We start from the raw sequence: 18,178 nt of genomic DNA, 5'->3' as shown, positions 1-18,178 counted from the left end.
CTGCAACCAAAATATGGATATCCAAATACAAATTTGTGTCAGGCGTTAGAGGTTTTGTTTGTGATGCATCCTTTGTACCGCAAGCACATCAACAGTCTTCACATTGAAACGGAGCTGATCGATGGGGGAAAAGGTAGATTAGTCAATGCTATTCCTAATCGCAAACGCAAATTTGTTGAAGATCCAAAGGATCAGTCGAGTCTCCCCAAAAAGATGCTTTGCAAAATTTGCAAAACAAATGAAATGCCTTGTTTTGATGTGAAGGCATGTTCGGAGCAAAATGAGATAATCAGTATGCCGGTCGATTTGTCAATCGTGAAAGAAGAAATTGCGGAAACGTTTATCCCAGAACAAGAGGTACAAGAAGCCCCAATGCCCGTTAGCGAAATGTTACCTGAAGAAGACCCATGTAAAGTTTACTTCATCAATCAGTGTCAAAACGAAGAACACGAAGATATGCTCTCTCAAGCGGTTAGAACATGCATTCCCAACATTCACATCCCACCAAACTTTGTCGCATTTTGTGTGTCAAAGGAATTGCTGACAAACGGCCTCGTTTTGTACATTCCTGCAGATTTTGTGTTGTAGTCTGTTAAGTTCATATTTTTTGTTATATAGCTATTACATGTGTTTTGTTAGATGAATGAAATAAAATCCAGCAATGTTGCGCTTCATACTATTTGTCTTGTTTGTGTCTCTATGTAGCTGTAACGATAACTGCTTCAAGAAATCGCCAGAGCGCGATCTGGGTATATACAATGGTGCATTCTCGATCGTTTCCTATGATGATGCGCTAGACAAGTTACGCAAAATTGTATATATTCCTGAGAGAATGTACACAACGCAATATGATATTCTCGAGGCCATACGAAAAGTCATAAATCAAAATTTGGGCGTGAAAGACAATTATTTGACCATTGATAATCACAGGGACAGGTTTTGTTTCCAAATCAAAGGCAAACTCTTTTTGATTTTGACCGAGAATATAGGCAGGATGCTAGCTACTGATTCTCTATGGCGATTCTTGGTACCAGACAATACATCTAATCATGTTGCAGACATCGAAAAACGCAGTACCGATAATGAGCTCGTCACATCGACAGTTTCAAACGAAATTGACACACACACAAACAGCGAAATGGAAAACACAACGCTTGCTTATATCCCCAACAATGGTTCGACAACCACAAAGGTTAACAAAAAAAGCACGCAAGCATCACCGAGAGTTGCACACGAAAATACCACTAAAACATTAAGTAAAAAACATAACACATCAGTTGTCAATGCCCTTAGCGATGGTTCAACAACCTCAAAGGTTGAAGAAAATAGCGATCTTGGCACATCGATAGTTGCAAACGAAACTAGCACACAACAAAACTACAGTGAAATCCATAACATAACGAGTGGTAATATCACAAATAATGGCTCAACAACCACAAAGGCTAACGAAAATAGCGAAACAGGATCTGTCCTTGTTATAATCGAAGTTGTGTTTTGCATTCTAGCCGTGTTTGCAATCGTTCTTGGACTAATAGGATTTGTGTATAACGTTATAAAAAAAACACAGGAACTAAAATAAATATAAAACACACTTAAACAAACGGATCTTGTCATTCTTGATGTTCTGAGCCAAGCATGCGGGCGTTTATCATTTTGTGTTTTTTCATTGTTGTCCGCGCAGACACAACAGTTCAAAGCGTTTCTTCTTACGGTTTACAAAACTGTTATTGCAATGTGTGTGATCCGACTAAAAGTATTGGTAAAATATATGATGGATCTTGCTACTTTATCAGTATTGAGCAACAGTTCAAAGTTGGAAACCAGTTTTCAACGAACGTCAATGTACGTAAAACTGTAAACAGTACCGACTATAATGCATACGATGTGGTCATTTTTGGACATAAAAACATTCATCTAAAAACGGTTTTCACTCAAGTAAGCAACGAATTTATTTTAAACAACATCCAAGGTTCTATCAAGATAGCGCTGTTCAACAACAAAGATAGGCCTGCTCAATGCGTTCATTTGTTCAAACGAAAATATTTGGGCATTTCATGCGAAACGGCTAACGTAGCGCTGTTAAAAGCGGATCGAGGAGAGTTTGTGACTGTGTCACCTTTCAATCCGCGTGCGTACAAGACATGTTCATTTGACGAAAACGCAGCAGCGTCGATCACATCACCTAAAACTTGTTTCGTGGTGAATGAAGATGGCCAGTGCTTACCAGCAGTGCTGCAAACAGAAGAAGAGTTTCAAAACGCTTTTGACTATCTGATTAACAGAACGCACGACCCGAAGGTGAATGCAATATCTCAAAATTTGATGTTCAAAATTGACAGTCTGAACGAAACGCTCGAATTAAACGATTACGCGATAGTCTATTCGCGAGTGTCATATGATGAGAACAATACGTGCTTGTATATCGACGTGAATGAAAAATCTATTTCGTATGAAGATTGTACAACAAAACGAACTCTGTGTCAGATTAGAATTCCTGGTATGGGACTGGATTCACCGAGTGACGATGATTCCAAAATAAACAGCTTTTGGGTCTTATTTATTGCACTAACATTTGTGGTTGTTTCTTTGGTTATAGTTATAGTTATTGCGTATGTGTTGCAAGGATTTCAATCTAGACGTTTACAAACTACTACAACAGTTCAAATAACAAGCGCCTAACTCGAGTATAAAACCATTCACGCAAAGTCAGTAGTTGTCATAACGTAAAAAATGTTCAGCTGTGAGTTTGTGGCTGCGATGGTAGCAAATTACTTGGAATGCAAGCAGTTTGAGGACTCAAATGACACTCTTTGTGACATTGTTGAATGTGTGGTTTTGCTTGTAAATAGAACGGTAACGATGCATGTTCTTACGAAATATGACTTGATAAACTCTTGTGTCGATAAAGACTATTTCGCCGAATTGCTTGAACAAAAGCTGAACAGTGGTTTGAGCTGGGATGTGTTTGTGACTGCATTTGTTTTGTTTGTTGCCGTCGTGCATGAACGATCGAAATACAACCTTGAAGGCTTCTACCACCTGGTCAAGATTCAAGACGTTTTTCGAAAGTATAGACTAAATGACTGGGTTGAAAAACAACCTGGTAAATGGAATGCATTTGTTGATTATTGTAAGCATGTTTGTTGAATAAAAAGTAGAAAACAGAAAAATACGTTTTTGGTTGTTTTATTCATATATTTCATATATACAATCATCACATTCACGGTCGCTCTGTAAACTAAACAATAAATTTGATTCCAACTCTACAAACAAATCGTTTTTATCGAAAATGTCTTTGATACCAATCATATCGATGATTTCCTTACACATAGCACAGCCGTTGGATTTCAGTAAATCATATTTCTTTTCAGTCTCGCCATCTCGATCAGCAATACTGAAAAGCAGTTTCGTTTCATCTAGTGTATCCCTTACTATTAGATCGACATCGCCATAATTATCGTCGTCGACGTTTCCAACAACATCTTCAACAAGATATAAGTACACGCTAAGGTGAACTGTGATTCCAAAGCACGTTAGTTTAATTTCATACTTGAACTCAGGTCTTGGCTCGAAACAAGAATTTGACCAACCCGGTTGAAACGTGTCAGATTTAAACTTATAGAACCTCTTAACTTTGGGCTTTTCAGTTGATGTGATGCTCAAATGCTTCGATACTATTTCCCACAACTGTTTTGCATCAGCTTGTGACTTGATGCGATCATACTTCGAAATTTGCGGACGAGCATACGATGACCATTTTCTGCGGTGAAAATACATGTTTTGAAATGTAACAATTTCCCAACAGACACTTAAATGGTTTGCGATACAGATCGTTACAAAATGTGCATATATAAGCGCTGCGCAAAACGTAAACTGCATTAATTGATGTTTGTGACACTCTTTCTCGGCATATTGCTAACACTATTCATTATCGAAGAACGAAACCCCGATATTTGGACTCGCAAACAGACCAAACCTGACAACGACAAGAAGAAGACATGATTTGTGTTACATTTCTTGCGGCGTTTTGTATTCAAGAACTGCGATGGTGGTTGTCTGTTAGAAAAATACGAATGGAATGCATACAGATAATGGAACAAATTCGTATGGACTTTCGAACAGATTGTTGCTGTGGTCGCAAAGACTGCACCAAACTAATTGCGCGACTTCAACTGGAGAAAGAGCAAGCTGTGAAAGACTCTCGAACTTGTATTGTTTGCCGCATTGAAGAGAAAACCTGTGTGGTAACTGCATGCTGGCACTTGTTTTGCGTAAACTGTTGCTGGCGCATGCATATGAACGGGAACAAATGCGCTGTGTGTAGAACTGAGATGTGGGGTTGGACGCCGATTTATTGGACCGATTAGAAGTTATGACTTTGAGTGTTTTTATTATCGATAAATAAACCGTTGAAATGCATTTTATGTGAATAAAAAGTAGAAAACAGAAAAATACGCTTTTGGTTGTCTTATTGCATGAACAAAACAAACACACAAGTTTACTGTTATTGTTCTTTATTAACAACATACAACAAAAATGTACAACACTTATGTCATCACATTTTCTTCTCTGCGCTTTCGACTCAGACTACGACTGAACACCTTTGTAAAGCTTCTCTTCCTAGGCCTTGAACGTTTATCATCGTTTTCACTAAGTTCGTTGACTGACTTCGGTTGAAGGTTTTCCTTTGACTCGTTTTCTCTTCTGAGCAATTCGTTATCATACGCGGTTTTGTTGTGAAATGTAAGAAGTTGTGGAATGCGTTTAAGAAACATCACCACTTCTGTCATGCCTAGGTGCTCAGCGAGTTCGATCATGTTTACCAGGCTAGAGATTGACTGCCAATCCGAGTAATCTAGCGTGAGACCGTTACATTGGTACTCAGACAGGTTCATGAGAATTTCAAACACGTTCATCAATTCTTGAACACTGTACTTCGGCTGAATCTTGACATGATTTGTCTTAACGTTAGTGAACATTTTCACAATTGCTGCTGGGTATGATTTTTGTTCTTTGCCCACATAAAATACAACCCTGTCTTTGCTTTGTTTAAGCGACTGAATGAGCTTTGAAGAGATTTCAATACCAATATCGTACTTCAGTTTAGTGAACAAGCGATTAGTGGCTTCGGTGTCAGTGACCCGTTTAATATCTTTAACGTTTATGGTTGACATGGTTGACATGGTTGTGTGTGGTTTGAGTGTTTCTATAGAAAAACTAACCTTAAATAGATTTTTATCGCAGTTTTCCAAACCGTAATTTGTGATTGTATAGACAGTTGAACATCCACAAAAAGTCATGTTTTTTCTTGAGCTGGGAATCACATCCTATAGTGTTAATCATAACAAGAAAAACATAAACTCCTAAAAGCGAATAAGGACAGAGTGAAGTGTTTCTCGAAGTTTTGTATGTATCGTAAATAAACTTTATGTATGTGGAATTGTTAACTGTACTTTCGTCAAACAATGAGAAAAAATTGTAAGCTTTAAGTCGGTTGTATCCACAAATAGGATCGCCAAATACTGAATCAAAATGGCTTGTAATTTCGCTAGTTGTCAATTTTTTGAACAACGACATGCGTTCATCGTCTTTGAACTCATTGAGAACCATTGTGACACACGTTTGAATTCCACACCCGAGTTTTGAGTTCATTTCTACTAGCTTGCTTTCGAATATTCGTATTGGTTCTTCATATTCTGTTATGTATTGAAAAATGCATAGCGAGCATTCGTGGTGATGTCTAGAGTACATGGGTGAAAGCAAGTAGGTGTTTTGTGCTAACTGTTCGTCTTCGTCAACAATCAAAACCTCGTCAATATCCATTGATAAGGCAACAAATGTTTACAGTTCATTGATACAATTTATTTACAACATATACAAAAAATGTAACACACACAAGTCAACATAATCATACAATATTGCAACAACGTAGTCATTCGTCATCATCGCTCAATTCTAGATCACTGAGTATAGTCTTTTCCTTTTTCGGTTTCTTTGCAGCTTTCGTTTCACCAGATTTGCGCATTCTTTTAACAGCCAGACCGTTCATAATTTCCTTTTCATCATCGTTTAGCGTATCTGAGATTTCTGTATCGGAGATGTCGATATCGGCATATTTGCGTTTTTCCTCAACATTGGAAGATTTTATTCGCTCTATTAGCGCAAACATGTTTTCGTCTTCCCCAGAACCGAGTATTTTGTTAATCACATCAATTGGAATTCGATCGAAAACGTTAGAGCTCACAGTCTTCACAACATCGTCCTGCAGGTTTTTTGTTTTCTTGATGCCCTTTATCAGATTCTGCGTTCTTACTTTGAGGCTTTTGTACTGCGCTAGTTTGGCATCAATCTGTTTTAGTTTTTCTGAAAGTTCTTTTATCTTCAAATAATCGTTAGGCGACAAGAAGACACCTGACTCGACTTCAGAAACCAAATTCCTTTTCACGCCGTGATTGAGTACAGTGTTCGCAAACTGCTGTATTCGTTCTCGGTTGTTCGTTTTTATAGCATAGCTCGAGGTCAACATTGCTTGTGCCATCGTAGAAAGTGATTGCGAGTGTGCTTATTTTGTTAACTGCAGCTATATATATACGCTTGAAAAATAATGCACGCCTTACTTGTTCATCATTGGCTGGAATAAACGAATGTAGTACGCCTCTTTTGCTTTACGCACATGCTTGTCTCGCTCTGTCTCCAAAACGAATACAGTGTAACGTTCTTTTACATCGCACAAGTGTTTCCCACATTCTATCAAATGATCAGTAGCTCGACAATAGTGCTGTTCTGTTCGAATATGAGAGTTGTGTGTGTGAATGCGTTTTCTCAAATTAACGGTCTCGCCAATATACTCACCGCCGCAAGTGTTGCACTTCAGAACATATATAACATCTTTTGATTTACAAGTCAAGTTCTCTCCATCTTCAACAATGTATACAAAACCACAATTGAACTGAAAACTATTTCCACTCTTTATTTGAGAACATAAAGTGCAACGCATACCGTTACATGGTTTAACTTTGTAATCCATACAAATTTCGATATTTCGAGATTGTGAATAAAAATGTGTTTATACGCTTTTTGTTACTGAGACGTGAAGATCAGCTGGTACCGTGAAATTGATTCCGTGTTCCTGCATAGCACAAGTAATGTCAAAACACGAACAGTTTTGCGAATTTAGCTGACTGATATGTAGAGTTTTACTAACTTTTGTGAAACAAAACTCGATTGTCAAGTCGAATATGAACACGTTTTCGTCTCCAATATCGTCTAGTATGGTTTCAAAAATGCTTTCGAGCAGTTCTTGTTCATTGATCAAAACGCTGATGCATTTAAAAACGTGGATGGAAAATTCTTGAGTGTTACCAATGCTCTCGCGTTCAATGGTATACATGTTGTCATACAAAGTCATTGTGAGTTATGACAATAGCGGATACAAACGCTTTGATATATGTTAACTGTTTACAACAGTATCGTTATGCCGAGCTATGCTGTGTAGTACAATTATGAAGCAAATAGCAGCTATCACAAGCACAATGAATCCACCAACACAAACAGCGACAGTTTCCCAAAACGTTAATTTTCTTAGTCCCGGTTCGTCATTCAATGTACTTTTACCCAACAAAACCTCGCAAATCGTGGGACTGTGTTTGCATTTTTCGATTGAAATGGTCTTTGATCGCATATCGACATACGTGCATTCTTGTCCACTGTTCGTCCTTTTGTTGTACACAATGAAGTGATCGCTTGTTACAGAAGTGTCATCTATATTTTTTATTTGAAACTTTGCCTCACTCATATTGTGTGCCGTGTTCTGAGTAATGCTAACCAAATATGAAACAACCGTATTATCCAAATCGTAAACACTCGCAATACTTGAGTGCGAACAATTTTCATCAATCCGAAAACATTTGCCATCATTCGCTTTCACAGCACCAATATCGCAGTATGTGAAATTAGCCAATTGTATGTGTGGTACGCGAATGAAATGACCATTTCTCGCTATAAGCACAGCATTCGTGCTCTCGGTACAATTCTCAATTTGATACGTATTTCTATATAACGACATACAAATCTTATCAACAGCTGTGCCATCTTTGGTGCTGAAGACAGTAAGTCGATATGATGAAGCCTTTTTCGCGAGAATAACTTCGTTACTCACTTGTTTCACTATTTGACTTAGCATCGCACGTAAAGCATGATTACGTTCGTTGATAATCAAGAGTGTGTATTCACGAAACGGAGAAAAATGCGTATTAGAGGAAATCTTGAATGATGAATCCAAGTTGATGAAATAGCAACGATTGTTATGTACTTTGCCGATTGTAGTAGAACGATTACATGTTAGGCAGTAACAATTTTGCAATCCATACGTAGATACTTCTGCAACGGTCTGCTTGTTGTGCTTAATTCCCATTTTATGCTTGTTGATAGCATCTTGCATATTTTGAAATTTTTGGTTAAGGATGTTATCGTTTTTAACTGGCAGACTAACGTTGAGTTTTGGCTTGTTAAGAGCATTTTGAATTTTGTGAGAAGTTTGGTTAACAACAGTATTTTTTTTAACTGGCGGACTTATCTTGTTTTTTGGATTGTTGGTAGAAGTTTGAATATCGTAAAATTTTTGGCTAACGAAAGTATTGGCATTTTGAATATCGTGAACTTTTTGGCTTACGATAGGGTCAACGATAGGTTTGTTTGTTACTGACAGAACTTTAGTGTTTTTGAAAAAAAAGTCAGAAAAATCGATAATTGGAACATTTTCAGCGCTTTGCTTTTCATCCAAATTATCGTCAGAGTAATCCTCATCAAAGTTATCCTCGTCAGAGTAATCCTCGTCAGATTGATCATAGTCAAAGTCGAACTTATCATCGATTTTTAAGCGGATCTCACTCATTTCTTGCTCTATTTGTGTAATTGTGTCTCGCAATTCTTTGGACTTAGAAGGGATTATTTCCAAACCTAGATCATATTCTTTGATATACTTGGCGACTGACAAATCATTCATTTTTCTCTTCAATAACGCATTTTTGATTCGTGTTAACGCATGATCCTGTTTCTCGGGACTAGCACCTTCTAAATTCACATCGCACCATGTCCCTAACGTTGTACACAGTTCAGTATTGAATCTGATGATGGCATGACCGTGCATCCCATTTGCACAAATTTCACTTCCATCATAGGTCAATGAAAAATTGTACGGAAACAAAGGTATCCAAGCGTGTGTGTAAATCTCATTAAACACAGATGCCACAAACTCACTGATAGAGTACGTTTTCGGCTCAATTTGCAATCTAACTAAAAGACTGGGTAAGTCGTAAGTGATAAACATTGATCCCGCTACAAAACCATCAACTACACTGTATACCGGTTTCGAAAACGCTTTTTTCTTGTTCGGACATCTAGATAGACCTATGGATTTGCATTGTTGCTCATGACCTTCTAAACTAAACTCTGGGTTTTTCATCCATTTGTTGAAAAATTGTAAATTTTCTTTGACATCGTCGTATAATGACAAATACTCATAGGTTACGTTTATCAACACATAAAATAAACCATTCGTAACGTCAATCGGTGTATTCTGTACATGCTTGAAACAAGACGGTTCATAAAAATTTGGTTTAGGACGTCCTAACGCATTTGTTTGTAAAACTAAGGGAAAAAACAGGGCGACTATATGCACAAACATATACATGACGAGTTTTTGATGCATTGTCATTTTGGAAAGTTCCTATATAAGTATTTTCTACAAACAAATTGAAGTTATTTGTCTTCCAGTCATTCACATGGATTACACCACAAATAGCATTCCTATGTGTCTGTGGACAGATTTCCAGCATGTAGAAATAAATACAAGAGAACATTTTGCACATCGATTCGAAACGTACGCAAGACTCAAAGCTTCTCTACAACCAACGAAGTTGATAATGTGTCTATTTGATGAAATTGTTGAATTCGTTTGCAGCAAAACAAACATAAGCAAAATCAAGATTCAACATGCGCTGATGGACTCTTGTACTTCAAGGAAAACCTTTTCAGTTTGGTCGTTTCTGATCAAAGATGTGACAAAAGAAACCTTGAACGTTCTTGCTACGAAAGCGAACCTGTGTAGATTCGATTTATTGTATGGTTTCATTCATGCCGAAAACTGGATATGTGGTGCAATTGATTTTCGAGGTGCTGAAAAGTCAAAAGATATTGCCAAAGATATTCTTGAAACAGAGCACGTTTTTGAAATGTTTAGCGCGAATGCGATGACAAGATATTCCAATAAAATGTCCATGAAGAATATTCAATAAAACGTATTGTATCATAGCTTGTGTTTTCGTGATTTGTTCAGAACATACTCAAATAACAAACAACACGCACAATTGTTTCAAGGTTTTTTATTAACATATACAATCGAACACAACAAAACAAACATGCATAAAATGTTAATTATTGAGTCACACATCTATGTGTTAATATCATGTATCACTCGAATGCCGCATCGGATGCATCATCGTCAGAAAAATAAATATGGTCGGCCTCTTCGTCCCGCGTTTCGATGTATTGCGCGAATGCCTCGTAATCAAAAAAATAAATATGGTGGGCCTCTTCATCCAGCTTTTTGTCAATCAAATAGTCATATGGCGATTGAACATAAGGTAGATGTTCAATTTTATTTTGTTCTTCATCATCGACGCCACCGATTTCGTCCGCAAAACAATTGTCGAATTCTTCTTTATATTTTTCCTCCAAAAAACGTTCGTAAGATTGCAAAAACTGATCTTCTATCATATCATCGATATCACGGCTTCTGCAAACCCAACACATTTTTCGATCATGTATTTTTACATCTCGATCATTGGAAACTGTTTGAGTTGTGTAATTATCATCGTCGTTTTTTTCCTGGCAATATGTTTGTTTTTGATCTCGATTTGCATTGCGTATTTTTGTTCTTCGTTTTGAAAGTTGCCTTTGCAAACGCCTTTGTTCAGCCTTTTTACGTTGCTTTTCAGTTTGTTTTTTATAGGAATTGGGGCGGGTACGAGTACAAGTCTTTTCAATTTTCGCCGTAAGCAGGTCATCGAAATCACTGTAATTATCGTATTCGTCATCATTTTGGTTATCTTTGGTTTGAAGGATATCAACCGATTTCGTTGAACATCGTTGGTTATTGCTTTCTGTTTTCGCAATTCCATTGTTTGCTTTTTGATATAGCTTGGAAAACTCATTTTGTAAGTACCGACCGAATGATTCATTGTCAAAAGGACAAGCACGGCTAAACCGTCGCTGACTAAGTTTCACTTCTTCTTCTGTGTTCATGACCCAATCGAACACAAAAGGGCAAACAGGGCACAGCTGTCGATGCCTCAGTTTTACATCTTCTTTATCCATGTTCCAAATGGAAATGTGCACATGGCAAAACACGCATCGAACACACTCAATATTTTCGGAGATTACACAAGTGTCGTAGATGAACCCTTGGCTAGCCAGGTCTTCCTTTGACACGCCGAAATGGGAAGGCCTGTTTTTAAACGATTGAAGTCTCTGATACAACGACATGTTTGCGAACGAACGTTCTTAGACTCAGTAAAGCATTCATCTGCTATTTATACAAAAAATTGTAATGTAAATTTTATGTCCATCCATGTAGCGATCAAATGCCTTATTGTCAGACAAATAAAACGCCCGGCAAAATTAGCGGGGGGGTCTTTTTTAAAACCCCACCCCCCTTATTAAACCGTCAGAACATTTTCCGGGCATATCATATAGCGCCGCATCCCGCACCAAAAATGCACACAAGAAAAAAGTGGCTGTGGTGCATTGTGTATAATGTAGACTATGCGAAGTCATGCACTATATTAGCGCTTTATGCATGACAATTATACATAGAAATGCATCTGAGCACACCGTTCTCGTGATGAGTATTTGTCTGTCGTGGGTTATAAGTCAACATATACCACGGGAACACACGTTTTAAACTTTCTCAAAACAGTTTTACAATGATATCTCAACCAAGTCCAAAGCATTGCAGCATGTGTGTCAAAAACTATGTAATGGGTTAAAAATAAAGAAACAAAATCTTGTGAATAGAAGTCACATTATCTCCTGCCATCACGAAACTCACTAAGAAAATATGTGCCGTGCTCGTGAAAATGGGGTTTAATGCATGTGCGTAAAGTGTCGTCCCAGATTAGCCTGTTCATTCCGCACAGGCTAATCAGGGACGACACTTACCGCTGTAATGTTATTTTTCGTTTACAGAAAATCTCTTCTTAGCAAAAATCCAGTGTAGACGGATTATTTATCTATGTCTTAAATACGTATTGCAGTATTTTTTCGTTTGTTCGACCTTCTCGTGCAATGCGAATATATAATATAACGACTCATATTGTTCTTATTAATACAATATTGTTAATCAAGTACGTCAAGCAAAACGTAATACACACGTTAATGAAACTTGACAAGTTATCAATCTTTTTTCAAATACTAATTTGCTTGGTGCCGGTTCAATATGCTTCGCCCATAATTATTTCAGAAATGCCTTCCCTTGTCCTCTATTAAGTAAAACACATGTCGTGGACCATGTCCGAATACTAAACATAAGCATTGTGTATAATGTAGACTATGCGAAGTCATGCACTATATTAGCGCTTTATGCATGACAATTATACACAGAAATGCATTTGAGCACACCGTTATCGTATTTGTCTGTCGTGGGTTATAAGTCAACATTCATCACGGGAACGCTCAGAATTCATAATGCATTTCCAAAGCGTTTCAAACTTTCTCAAAACAGTTTTACAATGATATCTCGACCAAGTCCAAAACAGTGCAAAATGTGTGTAAAAACAATTTCATGGTTTAAAAATAAACAAAAGGCTTCTGAATAGAAGTCACATCATTTCATGTCATCACGAAACTCAGTAAGAACATATGGGCCGTGCTCGATGAAAAAGGAGGTTTAATGAATGTGCTTAAAGTGCCGTCCCAGATCAGCCTATGTACTCCGCACTGGCTGATCAGAGACGAAACTTACCGCTTTTATATTATTTCCATGTACAGAAAGTCTCTTCTTCGCAAACATCCATTGTAGACGGAAAGTGTCGTCACTGATACGCCTGTGCGGAGGGAACAGACTAATATGGGACCACATTTTACGCACACGCATTAAACTTCCTTTTCACAGAGCATGACCCCTTTGTTCTAACGATATTACAGCGTATTTTGAAAATGGTTTCGTTCCGTTGGAAAACATGAAAGCCATGGTCAGGGCAGTTTTCCTTTCCTTATAATGCCATAGTGAAAAATGGTGCAGTTTCTTGCAGGCAAAAGTTTGGCAAATCATCATAAAATATTCTACAGATACATTAGAAAACAAATAGTTTCGATGGACAAAAACTTGTCCGCTGAGGGAAGTTATTTTCTGAGATATAAATACACTTATAAACACTCTCCATTATGTCATCATCATAAAACATGAAGCACGAACGATTCACATTTTTGAGTTCGGTTAAAAAACAAGGCGTTGGTGGAGCAGTTTTTGCTACTTTGTATATAGTCAAATCTTATGAACAATATCTGGTCTCACTAGTTCAGTTCCTTAGGTCTCAAATGATCTCATTCAGGCCTTTTTACCTCTTGTTCATTTAATCTTGTCGATTTAGTTCTTAGGTCTTCCCTATATGATCACAACATTCCGACAATATATCTCATATTATCCTTTCAAAACAAAATAAATCCACAAGGCTATGTCGTCATGATATTTTGTTTAAAGTTTTGATATAATCCTGATGAAAACCGATTAAAGCAGGCGAATTTTTGTCACAAATCAGCTTGAAAATGAAAATTTTGGGCATGAGTTTATACCATCATTTTAAGTCGGATGTGAAATCCACTTAAAACATGCAACTGTTGCTTCGGGTACTCACTATAAAGTAGACGCCCGGTTGGATAAACAGGGACAATCGAGAACGCATGACAAGTCATTCAACACTGTCTGAACAATTATGTCTTATTCATTGTTGTTATATTACGTGTTTGGTAATCCGTTCAGTCCCTATGTTGTCCCGCGTGTGCTCGTATTAACCCCTGGAAATGATTTTTAGCTTTAACATAATTTTAACTTAACTTATACCCCATCGCGTATTGACTTAGTGGCGTATAATCTTGTTATACACTTAAATCCAAAAACAAAAGTAGTACCTTTCTTCTCATAAAACCATTCTGTATGTATAAAAATTGAATCGCATGCCTCCACCCTTAAGCCCGAACTTGGACATGTATCGGTCTGTGCATTTAAGATCAGTATTCCCTTGGGCAAGTATATTGTGGTCAGCTTGGATAATTTTTTCAACAAATCACTCAGTTGCTTGAAAGCGTGAATTAAAAGATCGGCACACGAATCAAGCCAGAAAGCTACTAGTCAAGTGTGTCCTTATTAATCAAGCAAATAAGACGTTAATGTTGAATGCGGAGAAATGTATAGCGGATATGGAGTACTTAAACTGTCCGTCTATCTGTAAAACATGGGGCCCCTATTGGGACAATGAAAATGATCATTTGCTTTAAGTAAACAGTCGTGTTTCAAAGATACAAAACCCAAATCACATTTTACAAAGGTTCAATAACTTTGTCCGTTGTGTGTCGACAAGTTTAGTTTTAGCAGTATATCTTCTGATAAATATGGTATATTTAATAATAAAATACGAATATAAGATTAAAACCAACATTTTATATCGCGTTCAAGTAATTGCAAATATAATATAAAATAAACTATGTAAGTTAACCTACTTCATCACAAAGTCTAGATATATTTTACATAATTTTAAAACGATATTAATTTATGTATTAAATATTCTCGTTTATCATATAATATGTTAAAACTACAATGGTGCGTATCGTCTCAAGATAATTACGAACAAATGCTACGGCAGAATTGTCCTAAAAAAATCAGAACCTTGCGCAGAGATAGGATTGGTAGCGATCATAGCTTTATCAAATCCATGCCGCTATTACACACCACGTAATGATGGACGATACAATATGTATTGTAAATCTAATTATTGAAAAACCGTATTCTTAAACAAATGATTTTTAAATAAACAGATTTCCACAACAACTGAAAATATTATAGAAGGAGTGTACTTGTGAATAGAGTGCTTACTCTTAAATAAGACGTTCCACTTCACTCGTATCTTGGTGAGACTCCAGCTTGATTTAGCACTTTACTTAAAGGTGCCATTGCCATTTGGCGTTTCCAAATTGCATTTGTAACTGTCGCTTAAGGCTGTCACTGGGGTGTTAATGTAAAAGCATCATTAACAGCATCAGTAACATGTACTTTTATGCAAATTGAACTCTCTAAAGAAAGTGCATTTATTGAAACTCTTCATTTCCTTTACATTATTAATTTGATTTGTATAACTATTACATCCAAAAAGGAACGATTTAAACAAGAGTTCATTCAATAAATTGTATGACAGTCACGGGCTATGCACTTATTTTAAATAATGCCTTTGGTATGTTTTTTCTGAATAATATAGTGAGTGACCAAATTCATGAAAATATGTTGATATGTGTTGTTACAGTGGTATAACAATTATCTAACATTATTAATATATACATGTAAGTATTTAACCGATATTATTTGGACAACAAATATCAAATAGTATTGACTTGTCCCTGCAACATTATATTAGAATGAACACATTTATGTAATGTAAAATATGTCAGGTTTGACGCCCGTCCCATCCCTACCCCACTATTTATTTTAATAAATGCATTTATGTTTTGGATCACCAACATAAATGTCCGTATAAGCCATTTACGTATGTTGATTGAGACCAAGAAACAACAAAATGCACATTTTCATGTTCATACTCGAATATTTGAATGAATTTTTGTCAATAATGAATCGTTGGAAATATATTTTAATGATAATCCTATTTTATCATTGGTTCTTAGCATTCGTCACATCTATTGACAGCTGGACAATATTCCCTACCTACATGGCGTACTTATTTGCGTACTCCAATAGTCGTTAATCACCGGTATACGTCCAAAAATAAGATATCATATTGCTTGTGATAATAAGATCAATAAATAACATGATTGAATTGAATTCGTTGTGAGGGGATTTTTTGTTAAAGTGATATAAATGCTAACAACATTATATTTCTTGACAAGTTATCAGAATTATATATTTACATTAGAAACCTTATCAACTTTTTGGGAATCGTTATACACTGACGTGGTGGTAGATAGTTGGGAGATTGCTATACGAAGAGGCCGTATTAATAAAGACCTAACAATAAATAAATGCATCGATGTACCTTTCATTTTAATGTAGATTTGATTGTTTAATTACGGATAAGCAAACACGTATTTATAATGTCATGAACGGAATTTCACCACAAAAATCGAGGAAATTGTGGCATTTTATTTCAGACATGAACAATGAATAATAAAAAAGTATCATTATAATTCATAAATGCTCAGAACACATTGATACATTAATAAGGTTATTCTGAAGTTGTTGTGATTTCACTAGTATTGTTTCATGTTTTCGAGCCACGTATTCTCCTATTTAAGATGTTTTATACGGATATAAAATAAAATAAATATTCGTCAAATTCTCTTGATTGGGTTTCGACACAATAGTTGATGAAATTGGATACATATCAGACAACTAACAGTGTTAAATTTACTATTATTTCAGTCGCCAAAACTATGTCAGTGTGTGTGTAGATCATATAGAAGCAAGTAAAGAAAAATAAGTTTTGACATTGTCTTGAAAATCATTTACCCTACTTAACCCATTTATTCCTAGCGTCTAGAAATAAGCCTTAGCAAACAGCGTAGACCCAGATGAGACGCCGCATGATGCGGCGGCTCATCAGGGTCTGCGCTGTTTGCTTAAAGGAATTTCTGTAAGAACTATTTTAAATAAAGAAAGAAATATACTAAACATCCGTAATTTTGGAAATAAATTGATCCATTTTAGAAGGATCGGAGAGTCCGCTAGGCATATATGGGTTTAAACATTTATTCATATGTTCATTCACGCCGCGAGTTGATGGAACAGCTATTCCACATTGTTGTCACATCAGCGTTTCTGGAGCCGCGGGTCGTGCTGTGACAATCTCAAAAGGCATTTTTTTATGTTTCTCCGTGAATCACCAGCGAAGCAGTGAAGACCGTTTTGACATTCTAAGCGCCGTATTCGTCGTGCGCCGCCTTGAACTCGGGTCACATTTACGGGTGTTGCTTTTTTCGCGGGATACTCGCGAGAGATGAAAAAAGAAGTGTCACATAACAGATTGGCGTTGTCGTTTATTGCGTTCACGTCACGCAGGTCAGACAATGTAACGAAGATTGTCCATCTAAATTAAAAACCCTTGGAGCGGGCTGGATTATACAGCCGCTTCTCTGTAATTACTGGCTGTATATCTTGTTATGCATTTAAATCGAAAGCAGACGCCGTACCTGCCCTGTCATAAAACTGTTATATACGTTCATAATAATTTGTCGCAGGCGTCGACGCAATCTTCCTGACTTTGACATTTATCGGACTGTGCCTTTAATATCACCTTAACCCTGCGAATGTGTGATGTGGTTTGCTCTGATAATCTCTTCAAGGAATCAGTCTGTGGGTTGAAAGCGTGAAAAGAAAAAGATCGGCAAAGCAATAACGTAAAAACAATATTAGTTCAGTGTGTCGTTATTTATTCAGCAAATAAACGTTAATGCTGAATGCGGAGAAATGTATAACGGACATGGAGTACTTAAACTGTCCGCCTGGGCTTCCTTTGGGATGATAAATTTAAAATTATTTTCTTTAATAATACGCTTGGTTTAATAAGAAATAACACACATCACGTTTGATTAAGATTCGTAAGTCTTTGTGCGTTTTTTGTCGGCAAATTAAGTTTTATAATTATATCGACTGAATGCATTTTTTATATTAAATATTACACTATGTATTGAAAGTTAAAAGCTTAAACTTATTAGATCGACTCAAAAGCATTCCAAGTTAGTAATATCGGTTCATTTATATGTAAACAAGGACATGTAATATCAGTAAAATTGCTTTATTGCAAAATAGTTATATACTTCACATATGTTTTAAAGATAAGTATGCATATATATTAATTGAATATATACATTAAACATACATATCTCAATCTACAATGAC

This window comes from Dreissena polymorpha, chromosome 4 (assembly GCF_020536995.1).
Source record: "Dreissena polymorpha isolate Duluth1 chromosome 4, UMN_Dpol_1.0, whole genome shotgun sequence".
NCBI lineage: Eukaryota > Metazoa > Mollusca > Bivalvia > Myida > Dreissenidae > Dreissena > Dreissena polymorpha.
Note: the sequence above shows the minus strand (reverse complement) of the source record.